The sequence below is a fragment of the Amblyomma mixtum genome, chromosome 1, assembly GCF_055824585.1.
Source record: "Amblyomma mixtum isolate Tamu chromosome 1, ASM5582458v1, whole genome shotgun sequence".
In the NCBI taxonomy this organism is placed as follows: Eukaryota; Metazoa; Arthropoda; class Arachnida; order Ixodida; family Ixodidae; genus Amblyomma; species Amblyomma mixtum.
This window is the reverse complement of record NC_143012.1, coordinates 153,281,979-153,295,588: the sequence shown is the minus strand read 5'-3', so window position 1 is coordinate 153,295,588 and position 13,610 is coordinate 153,281,979. Positions and strand designations below refer to the sequence as shown.

The following is a 13,610-nucleotide window of genomic DNA, read 5'->3' as shown; positions in this document are numbered from 1 at the left end:
GCGTCCAATTGGGAACGAATTCGCAGGGACAATCTCTTCCGGAGAGTAAAGGTCGGGGGACTGTCTCTAATGCATCTCTATGTACGGCAGGTTGTTTTAAGGTTTTGTTTCCTGCGTGACCAAAATGACCCCTTCCTGCGAACATTCATACAAACCATGTTATGCAGTGCACTTCCAGAATTCATTGTCTCTTCGTGCAATGCTCGGCGGTACACAGTGTCTCGCTTCCTGCGAGAGGTTGTCTGGTCATTCAGGTTTTTGCAAGTGCGGTTCTCGCTAGAGTATTTAGCGAATGTAACGCCGAAGCGCTTATACAAGGATCTTATTGAACAGTTGTTTCCAGCGCCACTGTACAGAACCTTATACTGTGAAGGCCCTGGGAAAGACGTTCTCAGGCGAGTTAAAAAGATGACTGTTGCACCTGGCGTCAAAACATTCTTTTTTAAATTACACACAGGAACGCTACCAGTAAAAACATGGCTAGAGGAAAAGGGCCTTTTTGTTCCTTGGGGCTCGAACTGTCTCCTGTGTAGAAAACCGGAGACGGTAGAACACGTGTTCCTCGATTGTTGGGATGCGGTGTTCTACTGGGATGTTTTGCAAAGAACCCTAAAAAAGGACTTGCCATTGACACCGCGCGGAATTCGGTACTTGACCACTGAAAGTGATGTTGCACAGTATGACCAGATTATGTTATTGGGCCTTCACAGCATTTGGAGGAGTAGAATGGCTGTCAGACATTGTGACTTGGATGCACGATCGGTATGTGGTTATTTTGTGGAACATGTGTATAAGTTGAGAGAAGTCTTGAAGCAACAAGATTGCGCGGATGATGTATTGAGTCTGATGGACCAACTTGTGTTAATGAAAGTCCATTAGACACGGTTGTCTGCCAAGGGGCACGACAACTACGATATTTTATTGATGTATTCATTCATGCAATAAAAAAAAAAAAACATACCAAGGTGAATACGCCGGTTCTCGTCCGATCACCGAAGCTAAGCAGCATTGGGCTCGGTCAGTACTTGGGAGGGAGACCACCTGGGAACACCGGGTGCTGATGGCATTTCTTTTGCATTTTTATTCGCCCTTCACGTTTTTTTTTTTTCTGTCATAGTTGCGCAGTGTCTCAGGCAACTATAGGAGGTGACGTTATTTTGTTATCGATAATACAATCTCATCGGCAACGTGTCCAACGTGTAGTACGTGCGGACGCGAAACTGTGGCAAAACTCGAAGCGAACCCGTGGCGTCTCGGCTGTCATTCTGACGTCTGCCGCGGCGGGTACACTGCAGATTAAACTCTAGCAAAGCCCCAAGATAGCTGGGAGGCCCAGTGTGCGCATAACACTGCGCAGAAGCGCACAATATGCGCCCACCGCACCATGCACCGCACCCACTGCCGGTCCATGTGTAAACAACACAGGCTCGCTCCCGCTGCTCTTTCCGTGCATGCCGCAGTGGTTTAGGTTCGCCAGAACGGCTGAGAAAAGCGCAGGGCAGGTAACTGCACGCTTGGCGGCTGTTGCCAAAAGCGAGGGAAGTATCCATGCGCAGTTTTGCATCCTCGAGGGCCAAACACAGTACATAAAGACTCGGAAAGCACTGTCTCTCGCCATCGGCCATACCATGTTGAATACGCCGGTTCTCGTCCGATCACCGAAGCTAAGCAGCATTGGGCTCGGTCAGTACTTGGGAGGGAGACCACCTGGGAACACCGAGTGCTGATGGCATTTCTTTTGCATTTTTATTCGCCCTTCACGTTTTTTTTTTTCTGTCATAGTTGCGCAGTGTCTCAGGCAACTATAGGAGGTGACGTTATTTTGTTATCGATAATACAATCTCATCGGCAACGTGTCCAACGTGTAGTACGTGCGGACGCGAAACTGTGGCAAAACTCGAAGCGAACCCGTGGCGTCTCGGCTGTCATTCTGACGTCTGCCGCGGCGGGTACACTGCAGATTAAACTCTAGCAAAGCCCCAAGATAGCTGGGAGGCCCAGTGTGCGCATAACACTGCGCAGAAGCGCACAATATGCGCCCACCGCACCATGCACCGCACCCACTGCCGGTCCATGTGTAAACAACACAGGCTCGCTCCCGCTGCTCTTTCCGTGCATGCCGCAGTGGTTTAGGTTCGCCAGAACGGCTGAGAAAAGCGCAGGGCAGGTAACTGCACGCTTGGCGGCTGTTGCCACGAGCGAGGGAAGTATCCATGCGCAGTTTTGCATCCTCGAGGGCCAAACACAGTACATAAAGACTCGGAAAGCACTGTCTCTCGCCATCGGCCATACCATGTTGAATACGCCGGTTCTCGTCCGATCACCGAAGCTAAGCAGCATTGGGCTCGGTCAGTACTTGGGAGGGAGACCACCTGGGAACACCGAGTGCTGATGGCATTTCTTTTGCATTTTTATTCGCCCTTCACGTTTTTTTTTTCTGTCATAGTTGCGCAGTGTCTCAGGCAACTATAGGAGGTGACGTTATTTTGTTATCGATAATACAATCTCATCGGCAACGTGTCCAACGTGTAGTACGTGCGGACGCGAAACTGTGGCAAAACTCGAAGCGAACCCGTGGCGTCTCGGCTGTCATTCTGACGTCTGCCGCGGCGGGTACACTGCAGATTAAACTCTAGCAAAGCCCCAAGATAGCTGGGAGGCCCAGTGTGCGCATAACACTGCGCAGAAGCGCACAATATGCGCCCACCGCACCATGCACCGCACCCACTGCCGGTCCATGTGTAAACAACACAGGCTCGCTCCCGCTGCTCTTTCCGTGCATGCCGCAGTGGTTTAGGTTCGCCAGAACGGCTGAGAAAAGCGCAGGGCAGGTAACTGCACGCTTGGCGGCTGTTGCCACGAGCGAGGGAAGTATCCATGCGCAGTTTTGCATCCTCGAGGGCCAAACACAGTACATAAAGACTCGGAAAGCACTGTCTCTCGCCATCGGCCATACCATGTTGAATACGCCGGTTCTCGTCCGATCACCGAAGCTAAGCAGCATTGGGCTCGGTCAGTACTTGGGAGGGAGACCACCTGGGAACACCGAGTGCTGATGGCATTTCTTTTGCATTTTTATTCGCCCTTCACGTTTTTTTTTTTCTGTCATAGTTGCGCAGTGTCTCAGGCAACTATAGGAGGTGACGTTATTTTGTTATCGATAATACAATCTCATCGGCAACGTGTCCAACGTGTAGTACGTGCGGACGCGAAACTGTGGCAAAACTCGAAGCGAACCCGTGGCGTCTCGGCTGTCATTCTGACGTCTGCCGCGGCGGGTACACTGCAGATTAAACTCTAGCAAAGCCCCAAGATAGCTGGGAGGCCCAGTGTGCGCATAACACTGCGCAGAAGCGCACAATATGCGCCCACCGCACCATGCACCGCACCCACTGCCGGTCCATGTGTAAACAACACAGGCTCGCTCCCGCTGCTCTTTCCGTGCATGCCGCAGTGGTTTAGGTTCGCCAGAACGGCTGAGAAAAGCGCAGGGCAGGTAACTGCACGCTTGGCGGCTGTTGCCACGAGCGAGGGAAGTATCCATGCGCAGTTTTGCATCCTCGAGGGCCAAACACAGTACATAAAGACTCGGAAAGCACTGTCTCTCGCCATCGGCCATACCATGTTGACCTCTAAAAATTTTTTAACCGGTAAGGTCCCGGTGTGCAATTTAAAAAAGAAGGTTTTTGTTCCAGGCGGCACCTGCATTTTTTTACCCTGGGGATCTCACTGTTTAATTTGCAGAAAGCCGGAAACAATAGACCATGTATTTTTACACTGTTGGGAAGGGGTTTATTTTTGGGATGTATTGCAGCGAACATTAAAGAAAGAATTTCCACTAGACCCGTATGGCATCCGGTTCTTATGTGTTGAAAATGAGGATGGGGTGCCTTTCGATTTAATAATGCTGACAGGCCTCCACTGTATATGGCGCTCCAGAATGGCAGGCTGGCATTGTGACAGTGACGCAAGACCTGCCAGAATTTACTTTCGCGAAAGTATGGAGATGTTTCTGGCCATTCAGAAAGCCGCTGCGGAGCCTCCGGAGTGGCTCTCAAGACTAGAGCCGCTCTGTACGTTGCGTGAATTTTAATTGGACGAAGCCAGATTTATGCTGGCTGACCACAAGTCGTGTGTACATAGTTATTGTCTTTTGTTGATTGTTTGTGTTGTCCAGTGTTTTGTGTCAAAGCCAGGCAATAAAGAAAAAAAATCGGCCATACCATGTTGAATACGCCGGTTCTCGTCCGATCACCGAAGCTAAGCAGCATTGGGCTCGGTCAGTACTTGGGAGGGAGACCACCTGGGAACACCGAGTGCTGATGGCATTTCTTTTGCATTTTTATTCGCCCTTCACGTTTTTTTTTTCTGTCATAGTTGCGCAGTGTCTCAGGCAACTATAGGAGGTGACGTTATTTTGTTATCGATAATACAATCTCATCGGCAACGTGTCCAACGTGTAGTACGTGCGGACGCGAAACTGTGGCAAAACTCGAAGCGAACCCGTGGCGTCTCGGCTGTCATTCTGACGTCTGCCGCGGCGGGTACACTGCAGATTAAACTCTAGCAAAGCCCCAAGATAGCTGGGAGGCCCAGTGTGCGCATAACACTGCGCAGAAGCGCACAATATGCGCCCACCGCACCATGCACCGCACCCACTGCCGGTCCATGTGTAAACAACACAGGCTCGCTCCCGCTGCTCTTTCCGTGCATGCCGCAGTGGTTTAGGTTCGCCAGAACGGCTGAGAAAAGCGCAGGGCAGGTAACTGCACGCTTGGCGGCTGTTGCCACGAGCGAGGGAAGTATCCATGCGCAGTTTTGCATCCTGGAGGGCCAAACACAGTACATAAAGACTCGGAAAGCACTGTCTCTCGCCATCGGCCATACCATGTTAATAAAAAAAAAAAAAAGATTGCAGACTGTAGCTCTGGCGAAAATTGAAAGGCTGGTGCCTTTCCATTTCCCAGCTCGGTCACGTGCGTCTTTAGTTTGCTCTTTCCAATAGTCCTCGCTATCGCGATAAGCATCGAGCGGAACGCCCAAATACTTGCCCGGGGTCGTCGCCCACAGTACGTTGGCGAAATGGTCCGGGTGGGATGGCCACCATCCATGCCAGAGGCCAAGGCACTTGGACCAGTTAACCCCGCTACCTGTGACTTCGCTGAACGCGCGTACACACCCGACAGCTTCACTTAAGCTCCCATGATCAACCGTAAATACTGCAACGTCATCTGCATAGGCCAGCAGCTTAACTTCAGCTGCTTGTAACCTAAAGCCATTAATACTATTGTTTTCTATGATTTTCATGCACAGCGTTTCGATGTAAATACAAAACAAGAGAGGGCTGAGGGGGCAGCCCTGACGCACCGAACGCTGAACGCTAATGGGGGCCCCCAAACTCTTGTTAACAATCAGTCTCGTCGTGCAGTTTCGATACGCCAGGGCTACACCCTTACGGATAACTGAACCGACGTTCACATGGTCTAAAACGGTAAACAAAATTTCATGAGAAACACAATCAAATGCCTTTTCAAGGTCAATCTGAAGCATCGCTACTCGCCCATTGATTTCATCACAGCTTTCAAGCACACTGCGCGCATTGTGAATGTTGGAAAAAATTGAGCGCCCTTTGATTCCACATGTCTGGTGGGGTCCAACAATATCCGTAATCACTGTCTGCAGTCTACGCGCCAATACCTTCATAAAAATTTTGTAGTCCACATTAGTGAGTGCTATGGGTCGATACGCTGTAACCAATTGTAATTTCTCTATATCATCCGTTTTAGGTATGAGCACTGTATGGGAGATCCCAAAAGACGGAGGCAATACGTTTATTTTATAGGCTTCATTGAAAATTGTACACAGCACTGGGGCAATTTCGTGCTTAAATTCTTTATAAAATGCCGCACTGAATCCATCTGGTCCTGGTGATTTTCCTAGGTTTAACTGATCTATCGCGTGCTCTACCTCGCTGTGAGTTATTGTTAGTTCCGTTTTCTTTTTGCTTTCTTCGTCAAGCCTTGGCATTGCACCAAGAAACTGATGCGTAAAGGCTACTGCGTCTACAGGAGTCGGAGAAAAAAGCTTCTGGTAGTATTCATTAAAGGCTTCTTTGATGTGGTCAGTGTCTGCAGATAAGATACCCCCCCCCCATTCTATTTTACCGATGTGATTTCTTTCAGCGCGCGCTTTTGCTAGACCAAGAGCACGTTTCGATGGCGCTTCCCCAGCAGCTGTGTCTTCCGCCCTTGCCCTCACTAGTGCTCCGCGATAACGCCGTTCTTCCATAAGCTCTATCTTTTGTTTTGTTTTCCTGACATCTTCTATGCATTTCCCAGGCTCTTTGCATTCCTGCTTCATCAGCGTTTGAAGCAGTGCCCTTAGCTCAGCTTCGTCTTGTTTTTCCTTATAACGGATACATGTCGCCCTTTCTATTGCTTTGATTTTTAAAGATTCTTTACTTAGCTCCCACTGTTGCCAAATCTTCAGGTTCTTGCGCGGGTTTACTTTACCTATTTCATCCTTTACTGCTCTGCAGTAGATTTCGTCTTGAAGAAGCGTGTTGTTTAGCTTCCACATTTCCCACGAAAATGCCTTGCTTCGGTTCACACTTCCCAGGCAGCACTCAACTAAACAGTGGCCTGAGAAGGAGACTCCCACAACTTCATAATGGTTGCAAACAGGGGCAAGGTCGACTGATGCGTACATGCGGTCCAGCCGTGCATGGCTTGAGCCCTGGAAATGAGTGAACTGCACTGTCCGCTCACCCTCAATAAGTTCAGCCACATCCTCAAGGTTTCCGTTCTCGATCATTCGCATCAACACTTCAGTGCTCCTGTCTCGAAACCCCCGGATGCTTGACCTATCGCGCGCATTAAGAACACAATTGAAGTCGCCTAATACAATGAGCCGCCTCTCCGTACAAAGGCGCTCTTGGAGGCTTTGGAAAAAGGCAACCCTTTCCTCAACCACATTCGGCGCGTACACAGTAACAATGCGCCACTCATTGCCATTCAGACAAAAATCAAGCACAATACACCGGCCATACACACACGAAAAATAAGCCTGCACCTCTAACCCCGGCATCTTCTTTACAAAAAGCACGCATCCAGCCGATGTTCCTACTGCTTGACTGACGACAGCATAAAATCTAGTCGTGAAACGTCGCACCATGCTGTCGGTTCCTTCGTTGCCGTCCACTTTCGTCTCCTGCACGGCCAATACATCTATCTCGCGCTCCGTAGTAAGTCGGTACACCTGACCTTGTTTTTTCCTTGCCGCCAGGCCCCTCACATTCAATATTAGCAAACTCTGGTATGTGATGCAGGTTTTGCATTGCTCGCGTGTGAACGTTCAGAAGCTACACAGGAATTTTGCAGTTTTCATATGGGCGTCCGAATGGGAACGTTGTAGCAGAACGAAATTGTTCCGGAGGGTAAAAGACGGGGGGCTAGGGCACCTCTTTTTAAGGCAGCTGGTGAACCGTTTTTTGTTTTTTCGTGACGTCACAGACCCGTTCTTGCGCACCGTGTGCCAAGTGAAGCTGCCGCGATTGCTGCCGGAGTAGGTGGTATCCACAGAAGAGCTCTCTGGTGGAACTTTTGGTTACTACAAAGAGATTGTAGCAAGCGTTCGGTTTCTTTCGGCACGTTTTTCCACCGATTATTTGTGGAAAAGCAAAAGGAAAAAGTTGTACAACGATCTTTGTGATATAGTTTTCCCAGAGCCCATGTACAGGGCCTTGTACAGTGGAGGCCCGGGAGGGGATGTTTTAAAAAGGGTGAAGAAAATGCAGGTGCCACCAGGAGTAAAGACTTTCTTTTTTAAGTTACACAATGGGACGTTACCAGTTAAAAAGTTTCTAGAGGGAAAGGATGTCTTTTTACCGTGGGGATCGAACTGCTTAATTTGTAAACAGCCTGAAACAATAGACCATGTATTTTTGGATTGCTGGGAAGGGGTTTATTTTTGGGACGTGTTACAAAGGACCATAAAGAAAGAGCTACCACTTGACGCGCACGGAATTCGCTATTTAAGCACTGATAATGAGGATGGGGCACCTTTTGATCTCATAATGCTCTTGGGCCTCCACTGTATATGGCGCTCCAGAATGGCAGGCTACCATTGTGACAAAGACGCACGACCGGCCCGAATTTATTTTCGGGAAAGCATGGACTGGTTTCTTGCAATCCAAAAAGCAGCTGCGGAGCCTCCCGAGTGGCTCTCAAGACTAGAGCCGTTGTGTATGTTGCGGGAATTTTAAGCTGACGAAGCCAGTCTCGTGCTGGCTGACCACGACAGTGTCGTATGTATATAGCGTTATGTGTATTTTTGTTGTGCAATGTCATGAGCCAAAGACAGGCAATAAAGAAAAAAAAATCGGCCATACCATGTTGAATACGCCGGTTCTCGTCCGATCACCGAAGCTAAGCAGCATTGGGCTCGGTCAGTACTTGGGAGGGAGACCACCTGGGAACACCGAGTGCTGATGGCACTTCTTTTGCATTTTTATTCGCCCTTCACGTTTTTTTTTTCTGTCATAGTTGCGCAGTGTCCCAGGCAACTATAGGAGGTGACGTTATTTTGTTATCGATAATACAATCTCATCGGCAACGTGTAGTACGTGCGGACGCGAAACTGTGGCAAAACTCGAAGCGAACCCGTGGCGTCTCGGCTGTCATTCTGACGTCTGCCGCGGCGGGTACACTGCAGATTAAACTCTAGCAAAGCCCCAAGATAGCTGGGAGGCCCAGTGTGCGCATAACACTGCGCAGAAGCGCACAATATGCGCCCACCGAGGTAATGGAGGCGAACCCACTGCCGGTCCATGTGTAAACAACACAGGCTCGCTCCCGCTGCTCTTTCCGTGCATGCCGCAGTGGTTTAGGTTCGCCAGAACGGCTGAGCAAAGCGCAGGACAGGTAACTGCACGCTTGGCGGCTGTTGCCACGAGCGAGGGAAGTATCCATGCGCAGTTTTGCATCCTGGAGGGCCAAACACAGTACATAAAGACTCGGAAAGCACTGTCTCTCGCCATCGGAACAGCCATACCATTCTACTTCCAGCCACCGAGCGTGACGGACGCAGAATCATGGGCTCCCACGGAGCGGCGATAGCGGCCGTTGCCGGCCGCGGAAACAGGTTTGCCAGCGACGCTGATAAGGACTACGATATCGTTCTGCCTACCCTGCCCACCGGACGTGTTGTTTTAAACACGGTTTTTCTGCACGGCGACGTGCGTGTGCGACCCTACAGGGTCGAAGACTTCAGAAACGCCCTCGCTAACGTTGGTGCGCTCCCCGACGTCGTGGCGTTGGGGGCGTACCAGATTAACCACGTGTGGGCGGTAACCTTCAGCAGTGGGGATGCCGCAAGGAAACTGGCCGCCATGAAGGAGCTGGAAGTCAAGGGACGCCGCTGCATCGTTTTTGACCCAGAGGACCACCAGGTCAAGCTGCGACTCCACTGGATGCTAAACGGCGTCGCTGACGAGGACATCCGTACGGCATTCGCGGCCTTCGGCAACGTGACCGAGGTCACCCAGAAGCGCTGGCGCGTCGCCGGCATGAAGGAGAAGGGGTCCACCACGAGGACTGTGCTCCTCAAACTGAAGCCAGGCGTGAAAGTGGACGACCTGCCCCACCAGGTACGAGTCGCTGGCGAGTTGGCTCTCGTGGTGGTGCCCGGGCGGCCGATGCAGTGCCTTCATTGCGGTGGCACGGGGCATGTTCGCCGCGATTGCAAGGTGCCCTGGTGTTCGAAATGCCTACGGTATGGACACTCGGAGGCTGACGGCGTTCGTACCGACGCGTCGGCTACCGGGCATGTAGCAGCGAGCGACTCCGCAGAACTGATGGACGTCGTGGGAGCAGAGGAAGCAGCAAGCGGGGCCGACGACGCGGGCAAGACGCAGGAGGTGGCGGTTCAGCCAGCGGTTGCGAGCAGCAACATCGATACGGCAGTCGCACAGGAGAGCGGGTCGCCATCCATTGACCCATCTTCGACGCCTCGGGAGACGCCCAAAGATGGAGCGAGCCCGCCCGTGCACTTGGACGTGGAACGGAAGGCGGCCAGCGAGAGCCACGACGACAAGGCCGACTCCCGCATGAACGTCGGCGTGACTACACCTGCGAAGCGTTCGCACGCCTAGACCAAGGCCGACGGGGAGAAGGCAGCAGAGCCCAGCGTGGACGAACCGCCGGCAAAGGCGCCCCAAGCGCGACGGCCCAGCCTGCGGCCGCGACCAAAGGTCCCGACTGACAAGCGTGGCGGCGACAAGGCGCCGCCTGACCAGGAGCACGTGCTCGCGCCGGATGACACCGGCGGCGACGGCATCGTCTAGCGACATGCTGGACGCGAGAGGTAAGCACCATGCATTCGGTCTCTTCTTCCTAAGTTAAAATGGCTTCTGCAACTCCGTTTAAAGTCGCCACCCTAAACGTTAGAGGCCTGGCAGGTAAAAGAAAACAAAGCCAGCTGTACCAACTTGTAACGGAGCAAGATATCGATATACTGGCAGTGCAGGAGACCAAAGTCGACGGGGAGGAAGAGACCGGGAGCATGGTGCAACGTTTCACGTCTAGGTATTTTGCCGTCGTTAGCCATGCTGTAGGCACATCGGCTGGCTGTATTCTTTTTGTTAAGAAGTTGCCGGGGATAGAAGTACACGGTCATCATTCGTGCCTGTCGGGTCGATACGTGTCCATCGATTTTTCGCTCTGTAACATCGACTGGCGCATTGTTTGTCTGTATGCACCTAATGTGGTTGATGGCCGAGCCGCGTTTTTTGAAAGCGTCGAAGAACGGCTTCGCACGGACAGGCAGCTCATTGTTATGGGCGATTACAACTGTGTTCTTAGTGCGCGCGACAAGACAAGCGTCCGAGGTTTCCGAGATAAAAGCACCGAAGTGTTGTTACGAATGATTGTGAACTGCAACCTCGAGGATGTAGCAGAGTGTCTTGAAGGAACGCGTGCTGTAAGGTACACACGATTCGAGGGCACAAGTCACGCACGGCTAGACCGAATTTATGCATCCGCGGAAACTGTCCCTAAATGCAATAGTTATGTAGTTCTGCCGGTTTCATTTTCTGATCATTGTTTGGTTCAATGCTGCATAGGATTCATTAAGAAGGAGAATGGTTTTTCATGGGAAATGTGGAAGTTAAATGACAAGCTACTCCAGGACGAATTTTATAACCGAGCTGTAAGAGAAGAAATAGCAAAAATAGAACCAAGTAGTAACATGAGGATTTGGCAGCAGTGGGAGCTCACTAAAGAAACTTTAAAATTAAAAGCAATAGAAAGAGCCACCTGTATACGTCATGAAGCAAAAAAAGAGGAAATGGAGCTAAAGGCACTGCTTCAGAAGATGATAAAACAGGAATGCCGAGCGCCTGGTAAATGGATAGAAGACATAAGAAAAACCAAACAAAAGTTACAGCTTATCGAAGAAGAACGTTATTGGGGAGGGCTGGTGAGGGCAAGGGCAGAAGACATGGCCGCAGGGGAAGCGCCAACGAAACGAGCGATTGGTTTAGAAAAAGCCCGTGCCGAAAGAAACCACATAAACGAAATAGAATGGAGAGGTGCTTCGAAAACGGACATCGATCATATCAAAGCAGCTTTTTTCGAGCATTACCAGGCGCTCTTCGCATTGCATCCGGTAGACGTTGTCACATTTCAGGAGGCGTTTCTGGCCGAGATGCCGCGCCTGGACGACGAAACTAAAGACAGATTAGAGCAGGCGATAACTCAATTGGAAGTTGAGCAAGCAATAGACAGCTTAAACCCTGGTAAGTCGCCTGGACCGGACGGGTTCAGCGCGGCATTCTACAAAGAATTTAAGCATGTAATTTCTCCGGTCTTGACGGTCATCTTTAATGAAGCCTTTAAACTAAAATCACTGCCTCCGTCCTATGGCTCGTCCCATACTGTGCTGATTCCGAAAACGGACGATACAGACAGATTACGACTGGTAGCAGCATATCGACCCATAGCACTCACTAACGTCGAGTACAAAATTTACATGAAGGTTTTGGCGCTGAGGTTGCAGACCGTGATCCACTTATTAGTTGGTCCGCATCAGACCTGCGGGATTAAAGTGCGGTCTATTTTTACAAATATTCACGTTGCGCGCAGTGTCTTAGAAACCTGTGATGACACTAATGGTCAGGTGGCTATTCTCCAGATCGATTTGGAAAAGGCTTTTGACTGCGTTGCCCATGAACTTTTGTTTTCAGTATTAGGCCATGTTAACGTTGGTTCTATTATTCGCGAGGGTGTGGCCCTGGCATACCGGAACTGCACGACGAGATTGATAGTTAACAAGAGTCTGGGGGCCCCCCTTAGCGTGCAGCGTTCGGTGCGCCAGGGCTGTCCCCTCAGCCCCCTTTTATTTTGTATTTATGTCGAGACCCTTTGTTTAAAGATCCTGAAAAACAGGAGTATTACCGGATTCAGATTACAAGCAGCCGAAGTGAAGTTCTTGGCGTACGCTGATGACATTGCTGTGTTTGCCGTTGACGAGGGAGGCATAAGCGAGGCTGTTCAATGTGTACGCGATTTCAGCCAAGCTACAGGCAGCGGGGTTAACTGGTCGAAGTGCCTCGGGCTTTGGCATGGAAGGTGGGCATCTACGCCTGAACGGTTTGCTAGTGTGCCGTGGACGACAACACCAGATAAGTACTTGGGCGTTCCGCTCGATGCTTACCGTGACAGTGAACATTATTGGACAGGACAGGTCAAAGATATACGGGAGAGAGATGATAAGTGGAAAGGAACGACCTTGTCGATTTTCGCCAGAGCCACTGTTTGCAACCTGTTCTTTATCAGCAGGCTCTGGTACGTAATGCAGGTGTTGCACTGTTCACGGTTAAGTATTCAAAAGCTACACCGAATTTTCGCCGTCTTTATCTGGTCGTCTGAATAGGAGCGCTGCAGCCGGACCAACCTGTTCCGACGGATACAAGACGGCGGGTTGGGATTGGGCCATTTGTTTTTGCGACAGCTGGTCAATCGTTTTTTGTTTTTTCGGGACACAAGAGACCCGTTTTTGCGTACCGTATGCCAAGTTCGGCTGCAGCATCTACTTCCGGAGTACATAGTCGGAACTGCTGAGGTGTATAGTAGGGTCACCGGTTTTTACCGGGAAATCGTTGCCAGTGTAAGGTTTCTTTCCGCGCGGTTTTCCAATGACTTTCTGTCGAGTGTGAAACGAAAGAAACTGTACCGTGCTTTGTGCGATGTAGTTTTCCCCGAGCCCTTGTACAGGGCCTTGTACAGTGGAGGCCCAGGCAAAGATGTTTTAAAGAGAGTAAAAAAAATGCAGGTGCCGCCTGGAACAAAAACCTTCTTTTTTAAGTTGCACACCGGGACCTTACCGGTCAAAAAATTTTTAGAGGGGAAAGGAATTGTTTTTACCCTGGGGATCTCACTGTTTAATTTGCAGAAAGCCGGAAACAATAGACCATGTATTTTTACACTGTTGGGAAGGGGTCTATTTTTGGGATGTATTGCAGCGAACCCTAAAGAAAGAATTTCCACTAGACCCGTCTGGCATCCGGTACTTATGCGTTGAAAATGAGGATGGGGTGCCTTTTGACTTAATAA

General features: G+C 50.5%; 3 non-coding genes and 2 pseudogenes across 3 annotated transcripts; all 5 read left to right on the top strand.

Moving 5' to 3' along the window:
- Window positions 1–1,613: 1,613 nt before the first annotated feature.
- Window positions 1,614–1,732, top strand: LOC149368022 (5S ribosomal RNA). The gene has a single exon (XR_016287898.1). It is a non-coding gene; the product is annotated as a 5S ribosomal RNA (ribosomal RNA).
- A 546-nt stretch (window positions 1,733–2,278) lies between these two features.
- LOC149368021 (5S ribosomal RNA) lies at window positions 2,279–2,397 on the top strand. Its single transcript, XR_016287887.1, has one exon. It is a non-coding gene; the product is annotated as a 5S ribosomal RNA (ribosomal RNA).
- A 545-nt stretch (window positions 2,398–2,942) lies between these two features.
- Window positions 2,943–3,061, top strand: LOC149368020 (5S ribosomal RNA). Its single transcript, XR_016287875.1, has one exon. It is a non-coding gene; the product is annotated as a 5S ribosomal RNA (ribosomal RNA).
- A 1,148-nt stretch (window positions 3,062–4,209) lies between these two features.
- On the top strand, window positions 4,210–4,328 carry LOC149368019 (5S ribosomal RNA; annotated as a pseudogene).
- Window positions 4,329–8,375: 4,047 nt separating this feature from the next.
- On the top strand, window positions 8,376–8,494 carry LOC149368018 (5S ribosomal RNA; annotated as a pseudogene).
- Window positions 8,495–13,610: the final 5,116 nt, after the last annotated feature.